Source organism: Pinus tabuliformis, chromosome 6 (genome assembly GCF_031772625.1).
Source record: "Pinus tabuliformis cultivar Carrire ecotype Pingquan chromosome 6, CPIR1, whole genome shotgun sequence".
Lineage (NCBI taxonomy): Eukaryota > Viridiplantae > Streptophyta > Pinopsida > Pinales > Pinaceae > Pinus > Pinus tabuliformis.
The window spans coordinates 1,999,411,192-1,999,427,425 of record NC_142292.1 but is presented as its reverse complement, the minus strand read 5'-3'; positions in this window follow the sequence as shown (position 1 = coordinate 1,999,427,425).

Below are 16,234 nucleotides of genomic sequence, written 5' to 3'. Positions count from 1 at the left end.
ACTAGAAAAATGGCTACAAGAGCGGGGAAATCGGAAAGGAAAATGGATCTTTCCACTGAAGGGAAAGAGAGTGATTTGGCGACAGTTGCAGAGGAGGTTGAGGCAAATTGTGATTGCCTTGTTGAAAAAGGGACTTAGATTTATTGCGCCAGAGTTGGAGTTTGAAATTCCCACATGCAGATATATTAAAAGAAAAATGTTGAAGGAAGCAGTCAAGACTGAAAAGTCTTGTGGTTTTAAAACTAATGAATTGTGTATGTTTGCAGGTACAATACAGGAAGATGAGCAAATTTTGAAGTTTGTTCAGGAAGAGTTGAATCTGAAGACTGTTCAGATCGATGCTGAGATAACAAGATCACAGGAGGAAATGAAGATAGAGGAGAAGATCATTGATGATTTCTTGAGTTATTGGGCAAATCCAGATCAGATGGATAATGTAAAACCATGTATTTTTGTAGCTGACAATTGCGATGTGATTACGGGTTTTACTAAGGAGGATGTGCAACCTTGTGTGACTGTTACAGTACAAGAGGAAGCTCGTATGGATGCAGAAGAAGTGGATCAGTCTGTATCACGGATAAGTGAAGCAACAGTTGAGTCTGTTAAAACTGGAAGTTTATGTATGAATGCAGGTGATGATGATATGCTTCAGCAATGCTACAGAGAAATTGCATTATTAGAATATTTGTTGGAGAATCCAGAGTATGATAGGGAGATTGCAGCAGATGAAAGAGTTCAGTATAGTGGACGAGAGGAGAAAGACATCATGGAAACAGATGGTATGAGAGAAACACTGGTTGATAGTCTTAAGAGTTCTTTAGAGAATTCTTTGGGCAGAGAGAATCAGCATACTGATGTGCTGATTGGGATGGAACAGCATACTGAGATGCTGGCAGAGGGAAGTAAGGCACTGATGCCTTGTGATTTTAATTTTAACATGTGTTCTGTGAATGCAGGTATGGTCGCCGGTGCTGAGAAACATTTGACTCAGCTGAACAGTCAATTGAAGGGAAAAGAAGTTCTCTGTTCCAGAAGACAAGAGGGGGTGGATGATCTGGTGGCAGTCAGAATAGAGACCAGCATAGAAGCAAGAAATCAACAGGCAGTAAGAAATCAGCAGCTTGAAGATTTATTGGACAAGGAAATTGAATTAATCAGAAGAATCATGCTGAAAGTGTCTCAGAAAAAGACATCAACAAAGAAGAGAAGTAGCAGAAGCAGCAAGAGGAAGACAACAGAAGATTGCAAGAGTACAACTAGTGGAGCAAAGCAGCATAAAGTGTGGAGACCTAGAGAAGAACAACAAAGAGAAGCAGCGGCAAATGGAAAATTACAGTACAAGATATGGGATCCAGGCAAACATAGAGCTAAACACATGATCAGGAGATCATGAAAATTTTCTACCTTGGGAGTATGATGCGGGAGCATCCAGCCCAAAAAGGAAATTATTGTAAATAATAGACATAGGGTTCATACAGTTGTGGAATTAGTTTAATATTTAGGCTTTTTATTAGATATTTTCAAAATAAATAAAACTAGGAGAGATTTTAGGCATAAAAGGAATGGATGTGGACCACTAAGTGATAAGGAAAGCTTTTCTATTTTAGAACAGGGAAAAAGGCAGAATAAAGCTGAAGGGATGCTTTTGCCATATGTATGCATTGCATGAGCTATAGTTGAGTGATTTTAGGATTTTTAGATCATGCTAAGTTTAATAAATTAGGAAGCCTCAAAGGCATTGAGAGAGGAGACGAGTGTGTGTGAGGAGTGAGCAAGGTTCTCCTTGGGAGCCTTCGGGCAGTTTGTAAAAGGGCCATCGATTTGCCTATCTGGTCATGAATAGAAAATTCTGTGTGAATATTTGTTTTATGAGAATATGAGTATGTTGAAATCATATGGGTGCTGATGGTTCTATTTTTCTCAATGTGCAATTGTTGTATGTGTTAATTATTGAACACGCATTAGCCTTTCGTTTCTCAACGCGCAGTTACCGTGCGTATTAATTATTGAATCCGTTGTCTTTCGTGTGATGATACATCGCTTTGGATATTACAGTTACGCAGGTGTTTTTCTGAGGACATACCACCTTGAATTGAATCTTTCCCTTGCAGAATTCTTGAATCTCCATCTCAGTTTATATTTGAATTTATACCTGGAAGTTGTCACTCCTGTTGAGCCCACAACCAGTGTCAAAGACCTCTGAAGTTGTCCGTCGTGTGACAAATATTCAAACCTTTCGGTTGTGGAGTAATAGAGTAACCAGGCTGAGAGCAGCTTAGGAGTAAACGGTATAACCGTTTATCTATCACCTGAACCGCGGACTCAAGGCAGAAGCTCGGACTTTGAGCGATAACAGGTAGGAACAAATGTATGTAAAATGATAATTTAACTGTTAAATGATAACAGATTTCAACAGTTAAATAAGGCGAATATACGCAGCAATTAGTCCTGGAAGAGCTGCGCCCATACCAAAGTAAAGATAGACTGCGGATGTGCATAAGTAAGTGGGCAGACATATGAGGAATACGCATTAGCGACTTGTATATATATCGACCCGAACCCAGCATGGAGAGTAGAGAAATACATATAGCATCGGTACATAATATACGAGTCTTTGCCCATGGCAAAGTCCAGCCTATATAACCGACGCCGATATCAAAGATGAAGGGAGAATATACTGTGGATGTATATAACAAGGATATACATATACACTGTGTGCGTAAGTCCACCAATTATATGTTTCTATAAAGAATTCCATGAAAAGCACCGTGTGTTAACAAATATGGTTTTTATAGCACTGTGTGATAGACAAGCAAGGTTTATAAAGCATGAGATTACAATGCCATGAAACAAGTTTTATATGCATGGTGATCGGAGGATCCTGGTAGAAGCGGCCTGGGCTGCATCGTGACCATGAGGAATTTTGTACAAAATCTGGAAAGAAAGTGCCAAGAGACGCAGACAGAAATAAATGCCTTTACAGAAAAGTTTGCAGTCTTGCAGAGCAAAGGGTTACCCAGCCTATTGACCAGCAATCGGAGACTATTGACACATGAACAATATGCTCACAGGGTAAATACCTATGTTACCAATCAAATTATAGCATCATCAAACATTTCAAAAGACACAGTACCTCCCTCTGGGCAGAGTTTATATGACAAGTTGGAAAATCTATTCTACATTGAGCATGAAATAACACATATTTTTGAAGTCTAGCCCAATTACTACAGGTATAGTGACGCTGATGAAACATTAATAAAACTAAAAAGGCACCAGCTGCCACCAACCAATGGTGGTAGGGCATGTTGGAGGTTTTACCAAGGTAGTGTTGACGCTAATTCTTTTTTGATTGTGTGCATTTAACCAAATTTAATGCGCGTGCCACATATCATGAATATGAAAACAACAAGGAAGTAGTTCACGCCAAAACACATTAAAGGGGAATCAGGCATAGATAGAAGGGCCAGGATAGCAACGCAGGAACGCGGGATAAAGAGACAGCTACCAACCAACTGGTTGAGTCAAAAAGTCAAAAATACCAGACCACCTAAGGCATCCAGCACAACGCAAGTTACTCCTGCATTCATTGCGCTCTGTTTTCAATGTCATTTACTGCCTTTAAAGAAGTAGATGGATGAAGTTAATGCTTGATATTTTCTCTATGAGATATTTTGTAACTCTTTTTATAAATACCTCCTCAAGATATGTATTGTTGTTGGGTGGTGAATATCATTCTAGACCTACGCTGTAAATTATGAGAACTCTTCAAAATAAAGATTGCTAGAATGCTTTGCTGATGAACTTACTAATTGTGGAATTAATGGCTGAGGAATATGTTGCAGAATTCTCGTGTTACCTCATGGATCAATAAGTATTTTAACTCTTGTTTTATTGGTCCTGTGTTTATATATCATCTATATACCATGTTCTAATTATAGTAAGAAAGAATAACCCAGAATTTACTTGATTGTACTCAGTGTTCAATTCCTGTCAATTTTTATGTTTTCTTCAGGACTAGCATAGGTAGGAATTCTTGACTGCTCCTGTCTCCCTGGTTCTTACACTCTAAATATTATTAAGGAATTCTTAACTGCTCCTTGGTAATATTTATTCATTTTCCCTCTATTAGCATAATGAAAGATTCTTAATTGCCTTTCATTCCCTGACTTCATCTCATCTTATTCCAGCTTGAAGATTGTTCCATGGGTAATTATCTTGCTCTGTAGTCCCTCTTTTCACCAAAGAAACCATACCCAAAAGTTTATTTTCATTTGACTCCATTAACCCAATGGTCTGAACTTCTCTTATGTTGCAGCCCTGTTTATTGAATGTCACCATCCAAACACCAAACAAACACCTGTGCTTCATAACTAGCCTGTTAACGGGAAAAGTGTCTATTCAGAACGACCCAATCCCACTAAGGTGTGACAGTGACCTTAGAAACAAACAGAGAAAACTACTTTTGTATTCTCCTTTATGAACTATAAAAAAAGATAAATAGGATGAACCAACCTGTGTCTTGCGCTAGTCCTTTGATCCAATCTCTCTTCTCTTTGACAGCTCCCAGATACCTGCTCCCTTACTTTCCCAGCTTCACCAAATACCTGCAAGATCACAGAAGAAGGAAACTATACAAAGACATGTGTTCATACTCATAAAAAGCTTAGGATCAGATTTAAGCTAAACATACAAATGTAACAAACATCAATCATACACAAGAATGTAGGAGAAACTCAAATAGTTTTATTGATATAACAAGAATATCCAGGAGGAGTTACAACCGATGATTTCTGATCCAGCATCAACCTCCCAGCAGAGAAGCCCCTCTTCACCTCCAACAAAGCATAAATCACCCAATACTCTGATATCTATCTCAAAGCCAACAACAATTCTCTGCAATGTACAATATTCCCGCCTCTAGATCTCTTGGTGAGGGATCCATATATAGATGTATGCAAAGAGGATGAGTGAGCTCATGAATTGATTAGTGGCTTCTCTCTGTCAGTTCTTGCTTCCATTTGGATACTGAGAGCCTCTTACTCATCCCTGGTCGAATTCAGTGAGGCAAGTGTCATTGGAGAAGATTCTGGAAGCTTCCATTGTCTCTCCACCTCGTGGAATGACTCTGCCACTTGTCATTTCCCACTCAACGCACCCTAGTAGTGCATTTAGGTGCGTTGCAATGCACCTAGCTAGTGTATTTGGGTGCTTTGCAACGCAGCTAGCTAGTGGAGCAACTGAAATAATCCCGATTTGACTAGTTTTGAGCAGTTTTTGGTGGAGAACTTCTGGGAGAAGCTGTAATTTTTTGACCTTGTTCCTTTAGGAGTTATAACAACACTTTTAAGGACTTAGGAGCCCTTGGTTTACGGACATTTCATGCTTGGAGCTGTAAAGCACAAAAATGTCTATAACAGTTGCCCCCTAAAGTATGAGGTCGTTTATCGGGTGAAATGCTTTATTAGGAGGATCCGAAGTTCTTTCAATGCTGGGAGGAGACCTGTAATAAGATACAATACATTATTTTCATACTGTTTTCATGATCTTGTTGAGGCAGGCATTCCCATGCCCAGCTTTATAAATTCATTTTCATGTACATAGGACAGACAATCGTCTGATGGTAGACTGATGATTCCGATGGAGTCATCATCCTTTTGGTAGGATGATTATCTGTGCTGCAATGCTGTACATTTCAATGTCTTTATTTTTCCTGAATATATATCGCAACCCGGATGGATGAAACTAGATCGGGGGTCTTCAATCTCATCCGATCTTCACTCGAAGTACAACTTGATCCATGTGAGAAATGTTTTGAAGTCGAACATGGAAAGACATCGCTTGATTACCAGTCAATGATGTAAACTGTTCACAAGCGTGAGAGGAATCACCGATAATGATAATGACCCTCAAGTTACTGCAGTAAAATTCACATGGTGTGAATAAAGGACTTGGCATCGAACACCACGCAAAATATTTCGGTTGAAGGTCATTGATGTATACCTGTCGCCGGAAGTCAGAAACTTGCCATTGAGGCATGCAAGCTTCAAAGTACTGAATGGGGTGTTCCTAGATCAACTTCTTGGATAATGAGCTGATGTCGACAAGAAGCGATCCGTCAAAGGAGGGCCTTAATGAATCCCACATCAATGAAACGAAACGGAGCAAATGATTTTGATGGAGGTGAAAACGATCTGGTGATATATGGTTCAGGGTGGCGGTCATGAAGGAATGAAGTATAATGTATGGTAGTGGATGGGACACAAGTGACTTCTCTGGATGACTTCTCTTGAACATGTCGGCGACACTTATGTGATGGATTGGTAGCATTTACCCCAAATGTGGATGGTATGGCGTGACCATGGTGATGTGAGCGGTGAATGAAACAACCCAACCCGACTCAGGCACAGAGTGGAAGTGTCATGTTCAAGAGCGACTTGCTACCAACAAAGTTTCTTTGAGTTTTATTCCCAATTTTTCCCCAGTCATTGCTGACCAGTACCTCTTTATTTTTGTCAAGCTTGAGGAGGATAACATATTCTTGTTCTATAATTTGCACTTTGGGCAAACCCATCGCTATGTTTTAACGAGCCTAGCGATAGTGAAACTCGTTCTCGCCTAAAGACAAGTTTGTCGTTATTTAATCTTTTTAACAAGTCTAACGACAAAGATAACTCGGTCCTTTTCATTTTTAGAGAGTCTGAAAAGGTATGTAAAGGTAACTCCGGAATTCCTTTTTCATCATCTAATCCCTTAAGTCCGAAAAAGTATAAAACAATACAGAAGGGATGAATTTTCGATAGTTTTAACGAGCCGAACAAAAAAAGCGCTCGATCTTTTTGTGCAATAATAACTCAGGTCCAAAAAGATTAAAATCTAGAGGAGGGATAGCACTTCCGCTCGCTTTAACGAGCTGGAAAGCCAAAACTCGACAATCTTTTCATATTTTACGAGTCAGTTGAAAAAAGCTTAAAGAAGACTGGTCTTTTGAGGAACGAGTGATAAAATAGGTAGCAGCTGATTCCAGGTAAGGTTTGGAATTTTCCAATCACGGCAGTGTCACAAGGATGGCTAGTGAAATCACTCTTCGCAGCTGTTCCTCAAAATGGGTAAACAATCAAATGGAGGTGAATGATCGGCCAATGGAAAAGTGGAGGTGACGATGCAAACACGACCAAGGCTTTAATGGCTGAAATGCTTCATTCACGGTGGTTATTTACCAGGGGATAGTTCATTTTTTAACGAGCTTAAACGCGGGTGGAAACATTTGCTCAGATCTTATGTTTATTTTTTAACAAGCTTGAACTATGTGCTAAAACTGCTCGATTAATCCAGTCATATGATAAGAATGTCTCATATAAAAACGACAACTTTTAGATTTTTGCCCCACATCCTTTCTTTATGCAAGTTTGGTGACGACTAATCCTACGAGTTTAAAGGGTTAGCCTACGGGTTTAAAGGAAGGACCTAAAAATTTAAAAAATAAATAGTCACCCTTCGCTTGCACTCCAAAAGGTTTGCATGCCCCCAGGTATAAAATATGGTTTCAAGGTTACCCCTCAATTTGCAAACAAAACATTTGTTATATCGGGAGAGGCCTACCTCTTACAGGTTACCCAAAGATTGTTCTATTCGCGGCGCAAATAAAACACTTCTTCGGCGATGTCTACCGAGATAAACAAGGGTGAGTGACGACGTCCGCCAACTCACATAACTTTGACAAGAGAATCTTATTCTAGACTAACCCCTCTTCCACCGATGGACGGGGTACAGACTAGTCATATTCTCCCGCGGAAACCTACCCTATACCCGAAGTTTTCCTGCTGAAGCAGACCAGGACGCATGCCCCCTGGGTTTCAGTCATATCGCTCTGAATTACTCGTGCTCATCGGGAGGACGGATTGGGGATGGAGACATTTCTTGCATGAAGAGACCATTTAGGGACGGTATATGACTATTTGCTATGCGTGATCCGGGAAATGAAAGCTGGTCCACGAGCTTGACCACTCTTCCTTCGTGTGGAAAACACATTACTCTAAAGAGTGAGGAGACGATGGCTCCCATGCAATAAATATAGTCTCGTCCAAGGAGTAGGTTATAATCCAAGGGTCTTTGAACTACCATGACATTCATGCGAACTATCTTCCCTCTCAATGTTATGGGCACATCGGGAAGGATCCCTAAAGGTCGACTGGTTCCTTTATCAAAGCCTGTCAGATTTCTCATCTCAGGCAACAGCGATGGCGAACCAAGCGCTACCCAAGCAATAGAGGAAAGGATACTCACAGAAGCCCCCTCATCTATGATGGTACCGGCCATGACAATTCTATATATTTGAATGATAATTCAGAATGGTATGCTTGCTGGCAAACGGGGTCTGCCTAGTTGATTCCAGTCGAAGGAGACAACTAGGTTGCTTGGAGGTGGGACCGAGTAGACGGCCGGGTATGGCTCTGACGAACTTCCTTCCTGCGGTAAAGGAATGGGTGGATTGCCCCCATGTTCGTCGGAGTCTGTGTTGATGAAGAGAATTTGGATGGTGTCATCCTTGTTCTCTTCAGTGCCTGTATCATCCGAAGATAAAACCTTTGAAGGCAAGATCGGGTCAACTGCCGCCTCGACCTTTTGACTTTCATCTGGTATGGATTCAGTTGGTTTATATTCAATGATAGGCGCTTCAGCCGACCACTTGAGTGGGCCAGCAAGGTTCTCAACTAGTGACAGACTCGACAAGAGCTTTTTATATCCAGGAGGAAGTCGTAACGGTGAAACCGGACGATCATCCAAAACTCTTTTAGCCTCGTTTAAGAAGGGACAACGGTGGAGGGCATGGTCGCCTTCGCACAGTTTACAAGGAAATCTAGCTTTCCCTTTTTGTCCTGGGGCTTCACTTTCACTAGTTAACGGTGTGCTTTCAACATGATCTCCAGAGGTTGACGACATCGGATTGTGCAAACGAGGAGACCAGTCCCTTAGTCTCCAGGGGATGCAAGGACAATCTTTGTGAAAGTGGTCTCCTTTGCAAATGACACATGGCGATTTAGGCCTGGTCGGTGCTGTGTGTGGATTTTCGTTAGACGACACTCGTTTTCCCCCATCTGCCTTTGGCTCCTTCTTCTTTTTCTATTTCTTCTTCTTTCCCTTCTTCTCCTTAGGAACTTGGCTTTTAGCTTTACCAGTTCCATCAAGCGAAGAGGAAGGGGGAGAGGAAGAATTAGAGGAAGTAGAAGGCTATTGGGTAACTCTGGACTCGTCTAATTGCTGATTCAATTGTTCAGGAATAGTGGTGTTCTGAACGACAATGGTTGAGAAGAGCCATACTGGCAAGCCAATTGTCAGTCCTGGAAGCGACAATGTGGCCATATGGGGCGCACCAACATCTCCCCAAGAGGAGAAGGGCCTAGGATTTCCACCAAGGAGAATTCCTTGGTTGGTAGGTTCCATTTTCTCAACCCAAAGATCAACGTAGGAAAAGGGTATGAATATTCTGTTTAAAATAAATTTTGACACGCTTTGACACAACTCATTTTTTCAGTTTTAAAGAGTCGAGAAAAAACAAAAGATGATTCTAATCTCCTTCGATTTTTAATGAGCCTGAAGTGACAAGTGCTCAGATGGACCTTTTCCGTTAAGGAGTCTGAAAAGGAACGAAAGGGACTGCTCTGGAGTTCTAGGTAGAGGGAGTACCAAATGAATCGCAAAACTGCAGAATACTTTTTATGGTACGACAGTCAATCTTCCCGAATGTTGTGTTCGGTGCATTGCGATCAGTAGGGCAGTCGACACGGCTTCCTATGGATAAAAGGTTTTAAGCCTATAGGGGTCTCCCAATATATACTCGATGGTACGTGGGAGCACAAGTCTGTACTGGCACTTATCGTCTCAAAGTGGAGGAATCACCCAACCATCAGTGAGGATAACAGTTACCAGGCTTTACGACGCCGGAATACGTCTCTAGCCTAGACCTCTAAATGTTGTGCGTTAAGTTACAAAGCGTTGTTAAGTTCATTGAATTTATTTTAAGTTGATCTTTCTTATGAAGTTTGCCTTTTGGGATCACCACGAGACGTATATGTAATTCCTAGAATGCAATCTAAAGATTATAAACAAGCTTTTATCTCTTTTCAGCAATGAAAATCCTAGCTACAAGGGAAAAGAAAAACACAATCTTTTCGCAAAGAGAAAAGAGCACACTGTAAATGCACTTTTCCTAAATCAAGCCAAACAGACTGTCAATATGCAAATGCACATGCATGTGTTTTGTTTTTCACTTTCTTAATATTGATGCCTAAAAATAAAGTTGTTGTACAAATCTGAATTCGCTTTCAAGTGAAAAACACAAACAAGATTCTTTTCGAAATCAAAAGGTAGAGACGATTACGACACTTTATGATTTTGAAATAAACACTCGTTTCGACACTAGAAAGTCACAAATTCAAACCAAAGGCAAAAGTAAAAGCATAATCGACTGTCAACAACAAATAAAATTTCTCCTATGATCAAAATCGACACTTGCGATAGATCTAAATCAAAGGACGACAGTATGACTATTCTAATTTTGCAATGGAAAACTGTAAATGATGTAACAAACACACAAAAACATCTACAATTTCTTTTATACAACTGAGGCGGAATATCAACAAAGAAAAGGGGTTTTCAAACAGACACACACACTGATCACAGGCTGCAAAAATCAGAGACAAAACTGAAAAATTGAGCAAAGAACCTCATCTGCACAAGGCTAGGTTGATCAACGCACCTGCTACACAGAGAAACTGGATTGCAACGCAAGTTGCCCTCACGGGAACTGCGCTGAAATGCAGGAACTCTTCACAGTACCTGCACTGGGGCAGAAACGAGAATTCTATCCGGGTTCTGGGTCACGGTTTGCAGTTTAATCTATGGTTTTTGGCCGAGTAAAAGTAACCAGTAATGCACAATCAGAGGGTAGATTTAATGAAGTTTTAAGAGCTATCACAGAGGGCAATCAGATCATTTGTGAATCAGCTTTTCAAATCATAAACAGATCCAGTGAATGGATTGAAGCAGCAGATGTCTACTTTACATTTGTTAATGGCAAATGCAGTTCAATTCGCTACTTCTAAGTTTATGAAACAAACAGTAAGAGAAAAACAAAGAAACCAATTATCTTGCTCTGTAATCCCTATTTTCACCAAAGAAACCATACCCAGAAGTTTATTTTCATTTGACTCCATTAACCCAATGGTCTGAACTTCTCTTATTTTGCAGCCCTGTTTATTGAATGTCACCATCCAAACACCAAACAAACACCTGTGCTTCATAACTAGTCTGCTAACGGGAAAAGTGTCTATTCAGAACGACCCTATCCCACTAAGGTGTGACAGTGACCTTAGAAACAAACAGAGAAAACTACTTTTGTATTCTCCTTTATGAACTATAAACAAAGAGAAATAGGATGAACCAACTTGTGTCTTGCGCTAGTCCTTTGATCCAATCTCTCTTCTCTTTGACAGCTCCCAGCTACCTGCTCCCTTACTTGCCCAGCTTCACCAAATACCTGCAAGATCACAGAAGAAGGAAACTATACAAAGACATGGGTTCATACTCATAAAAAGCTTAGGATCAGATTTAAGCTAAACATACAAATGTAACAAACATCAATGATACACAAGCATGTAGGAGAAACTCAAATAGTTTTATTGATATAACAAGAAGATCCAGGAGGAGTTAGAACCGATGATTCCTGATCCAGCATCAACCTCCCAGCAGAGAAGCCCCTCTTCACCTCCAACAACGCATAAATCACCCAATACTCTGATATCTATCTCAAAACCAACAACAATTCTCTGCAATGTACAATATTCCCGCCTCTGGATCTCTTGGTGAGGGATCCATATATAGATGTATGCAAAGAGGATGAGTCAGCTCATGAATTGATTAGTGGCTTCTCTCTGTCAGTTCTTGCTTCCACTTGGAGACTAAGAGCCTCTTACTCATCCCTGGTCGAATTCAGTGAGGCAAGTGTCATTGGAGAAGATTCTGGAAGCTTCCATTGTCTCTCCACCTCGTGGAATGACTCTGCCACTTGTAATTTCCCGCTCAATGCACCCTGGTAGTGCATTTAGGTGCATTGCAACACACCTAGCTAGTGTATTTGGGTGCTTTGCAACGCAGCTAGCTATCAGAGCAGCTGAAATGATCCTGATTTGACTAGTTCTGAGCAGTTTCTGGTGGAGAACTTCTGGGAGAAGCTGTAATTTGTTGACCTTGTTCCTTTAGGAGTTATAACAACACTTTTAAGGACTTAGGAGCCCTTGGTTTATGGAAATTTCATGCTTGGAGCTGTAAGGCACAAAAATGTCTATAACATAGTGTTATAGCTCCAAATCTCACTCTCATGGTTTGTGATGCTGCACTCATGGCCTAGGGCAACCCCTCCTTCCAGACCTGGTCCTAAAATTTAAAAAAACAGTGTTTTATCCCTTATATGCGACATTTCCATGAGTTAAACGCGTGTACACGCGGGTCTGTATATACCCAACCCGCGTGTATGTATTAAAACACTTAAAAAAATAAATAATTCCTTATTTTCGGGCAGAGATCGCGGGTTTTACCTGCTGATCACCTGTTAGTGCCCGTGGCCCAACTGTTCCCAACCAACTCCTAACTAAAAAACTACTTTGGATATGGTATAAAAAGATATCAAAGGGAAGGCCTAAGAGAGAGAAAAAAGAGAGCAAGATTATTATGCTGAGATTTTCCCCTTAGACCAGGTCTGAAGTCCTTGGTGCCTTCTGCACTTCCCCCATTTTGCATAGGAAACCCTTATTTCCATGTGTATTGGTGATCATTCATCCTTTATATCACCACTGAGTAAGACTTGGAAGGAGCTCTTGTTGGAGGCTTGAGGCTGGAACGAATCCGGGAGGAAGCTTTGCTTGGAGCCTGCTGAAGGTGTTTCAAGTGAAATCTTTCCGTTATATGTACTTTACTTGCCTTTATATAAAGAAAAACGTCTTGGTTCCCGAAACAATCTTTCTTTGTGCTTATGAGATTCTTGTTTTGAATTCTTATGCAAGTAGTTACTTAAAGATTTTTATAACTAACTTTATAGCATGAAGATGGTTTATGTGTAAGTATTTGTCCATGTACTGCTCTGTTCTTTGACTTGTTTGTTTTACAGGTCAAAGGAGAAGAAGGGAACTCCAAGAAGGGTTTGGACCCTAAATGCCTTCTCGAATGTAGGACCTTAGGTACGTACCCTCAACATTAGAATTTGCTTACAGTAAAGATAATGGCTGTGTGTGTGTTTCTTTGAATAAGCAATTTTCAGTCTCGTAGAGTCTTAACCTAAAGGACCCTAGGGGTACTTTCCCCTCAACCAGAATTGGCGACTCCGCTGGGGAACAACACTCTTGTTGTTCCTAGTTTGGGTAGTCTTCAAGCCAATCAAGGCTCAGCCCCTCTGTTTGCTGGCTCTGACTGTCTGATCTGTTCTTGAACTCTAAGCTTTTCCAGTTTTTTCAGTCTGTATTTTTTATTTTTCTTGAAAATCTTCAGATACGTTGTTTTCTGGATTACAAAAGCATATATACCCATGTTTAACTAAGTGAACCCGCGTATACGCAGGTTTCCTCAGTTACAGTCGCATGTACACGCACTCTGCACATCACTGCAGGCGCGTATATTATATAATTTTCAAGATTTATAAATTTTCTTTTTGCTGAATGTTTGTCTGGTGGTTTGGGTCAGTTTGAAGCAGTCATTTTCCAGTAACAGTCCTCTATTTAACAGGGGGCATCTTGTTCTGAACTCTCTCTAGTTATAAGGAGTATTAGTCTAGTTTTCGTTGATTGCAAGCGTCATTGTTTTTTGACACACAAGATTTCTGGTTAAGAATCTTGACTGCTCTGTTTTGGCAGAGTAGGAAGATTGGATTCAATCTTTGTGTTCATTTTGTTTTGGTGACCCTTTTGTTTGCTTAACGAAACCATTTTTGTGACCATTTGCTCCTTCGTTTCGGGAAAGTTGTTTATTACCATTTTCTTGAAACTTGTCTTTTGATCTTTTGGACTTTCATTGCTGCTTTTGATTGTCAAGAGCGATTTCAAACGCATTTATTTTTGTTGGGTTTTCATCATTTGAAAGGTGTCAATTCACAAAAGTGTTTGGTTGCCTATTCATCAATCATTGTTGTTAGTATTTTTGAGAGCATTCTTTGAAAAAGACTTCTTGGCTTGATTGAAAGTTTTGAGTTTCGCTTTCTTAAACTTGCTTTTCATTTGATTTCCTTTTTTGCGAAGTGAAAGTGCTTTGTGTTTATCTTAGAACTTGTTTTTATTGTTTGGACGAAATGATTGGTAACACATCATCTTCTATCTAAGCATTTTAGTGGCAAGACAAATTTGATAAGGCAACAACTTTCCTTCTTTTTTTTTAGAGTAGTCTTTAAATCTTGCATCCACATATAGTTCTTGCATTAGGATAGATTTGCATCTCTTTTTAGGCATATATAGTTTTGTTAGTTTTTGTGAGTGTGGAGTCTGAAAAGAAAAGGAAAATTTGTTTATATTAGAAGTACCTCTGAACCTCATAGAAATTGCTCTTCATCGAAAACAAAAAGTGCATGTGCATGTAACTAAGTTTTATTAATTTATTTTGCGTCCATAAAAACACCACAAGTTTCATCTCCATTACCTTGTGACTTAAAGAACAGCCTAATAAAATCAAGCGCTAATTAAAATCCACTAGAACTTTTTGTTTTAGTCAGTTACACCAACAAGTTTAGGATTTTTAGGGCCTTGGATTAGGCGAGTGGAGAGTTAACTCTCCAAGGCCACATAAAACGTCAAACATAAGAGTCTGAATAACGAGAGAAAATCCAATAGCGTTAGGAAGACCAGGAAAGCTCCGGATCTGGGAGTTAAGCACGAGGGTCTGTGAAGACAGGGAAGAGAGATACCCCCTCTCCTACTTGTTTGAACTTACCACATGACTGTTCCGCCTGGCTTCTGCGACGAGTTGGTACCCATAGTTGCCTCTCCTAGGGATCTACACAGGTGGCTGCGGAGGGGAATCCCGTGGCACGTGAGGTTGACGTTGTATCACTCTCGACAGTACTACTGGAGGGCACCCTTACGAAGCTTGGGGGCTTGCACCGGCGCAGGCTGTTGTTAGGAGGTCAGCGTAACTTCCTCTAATACCTTCGCTGATAGGACTGGGCCCTCATCATCCCAGACTATCTTCGGAAGGCCCCTTGATTCACTTTCTCATATTTTGGTGTCTGGTCCTAATCACCCGGAGCGGAAATACGTGGAAGTTGTCTGACTGGCTGTATCTTTAGGGACTTTATAGTGTGTGCTATGTGCTCTTAGTTGGCCTAGCTTTCAATTTTTTGAGTCTTTAGTTAGATCATAACAAAAAATTCAAAGTGGCTGACCGATCTCCTAGATGGTCTCGAAGACTTCGTGGTCTTTCGCCGCCAAGTTTAGAGCCTTCTCCGAGAAGGCGCAGAGGGAATACCAACGGTGGGCTTCATCCTACGTTGGTTGACGCATCGGAGATTGATCCTCCTAGCGGGGGCATTAGTGCCCAAGCAAGGCCTGGTACTTCTGAACAAAAGAGGGATACTCCAGTCCTTTCTCGAGTTCTTTTTCAAGCATAGAATAACGTAGAGGTAGAAGAATTCTCAGAGTCGTTAGGGGCTCCGAATTCTCCCCTACCATTTAGTCATCCAGACGTATTGCAATACGTTGGGACTCTGTCACATAGACCATCAAGTCCAGGTTACGCTACGCGCTTACCATTCATGACCACTACTGGAAGCATGGCTTCTACAAGTGTTACGACTATGCAAACCCCAACATCAGTGCAAGGGGGAGGAACTATTTCCATCCCCTCCACTTCCTTGTTTGGATCTTTTGCGAGCACATCTTTAGTTGGGTCTACCTCCATTCCGTCTACGAGTGGAAATGCCCAAACCAATGCTTTTGGTACTGGATTCTTCCCATTTGGCACCCATTCATAGGGTATTCCATCAGTTCCGTTTAGTGCTGCTACAGCCATGGCAGGTGGATCGGCTTCGTTCCAGGGTTTTCCTTTCGGAAGTGGTCATATACCACATTCCAACCCAACAGTAGGATCCAGGCCTTTATCTTCAGTAGGACAAAGCAACAATCCTTTCCAAGGTTGGAATAACCCTCGGGTTAGTAGCGCGGGAACTGGGAGTCCGTTTATCGGCCAACAAGGGAATAGG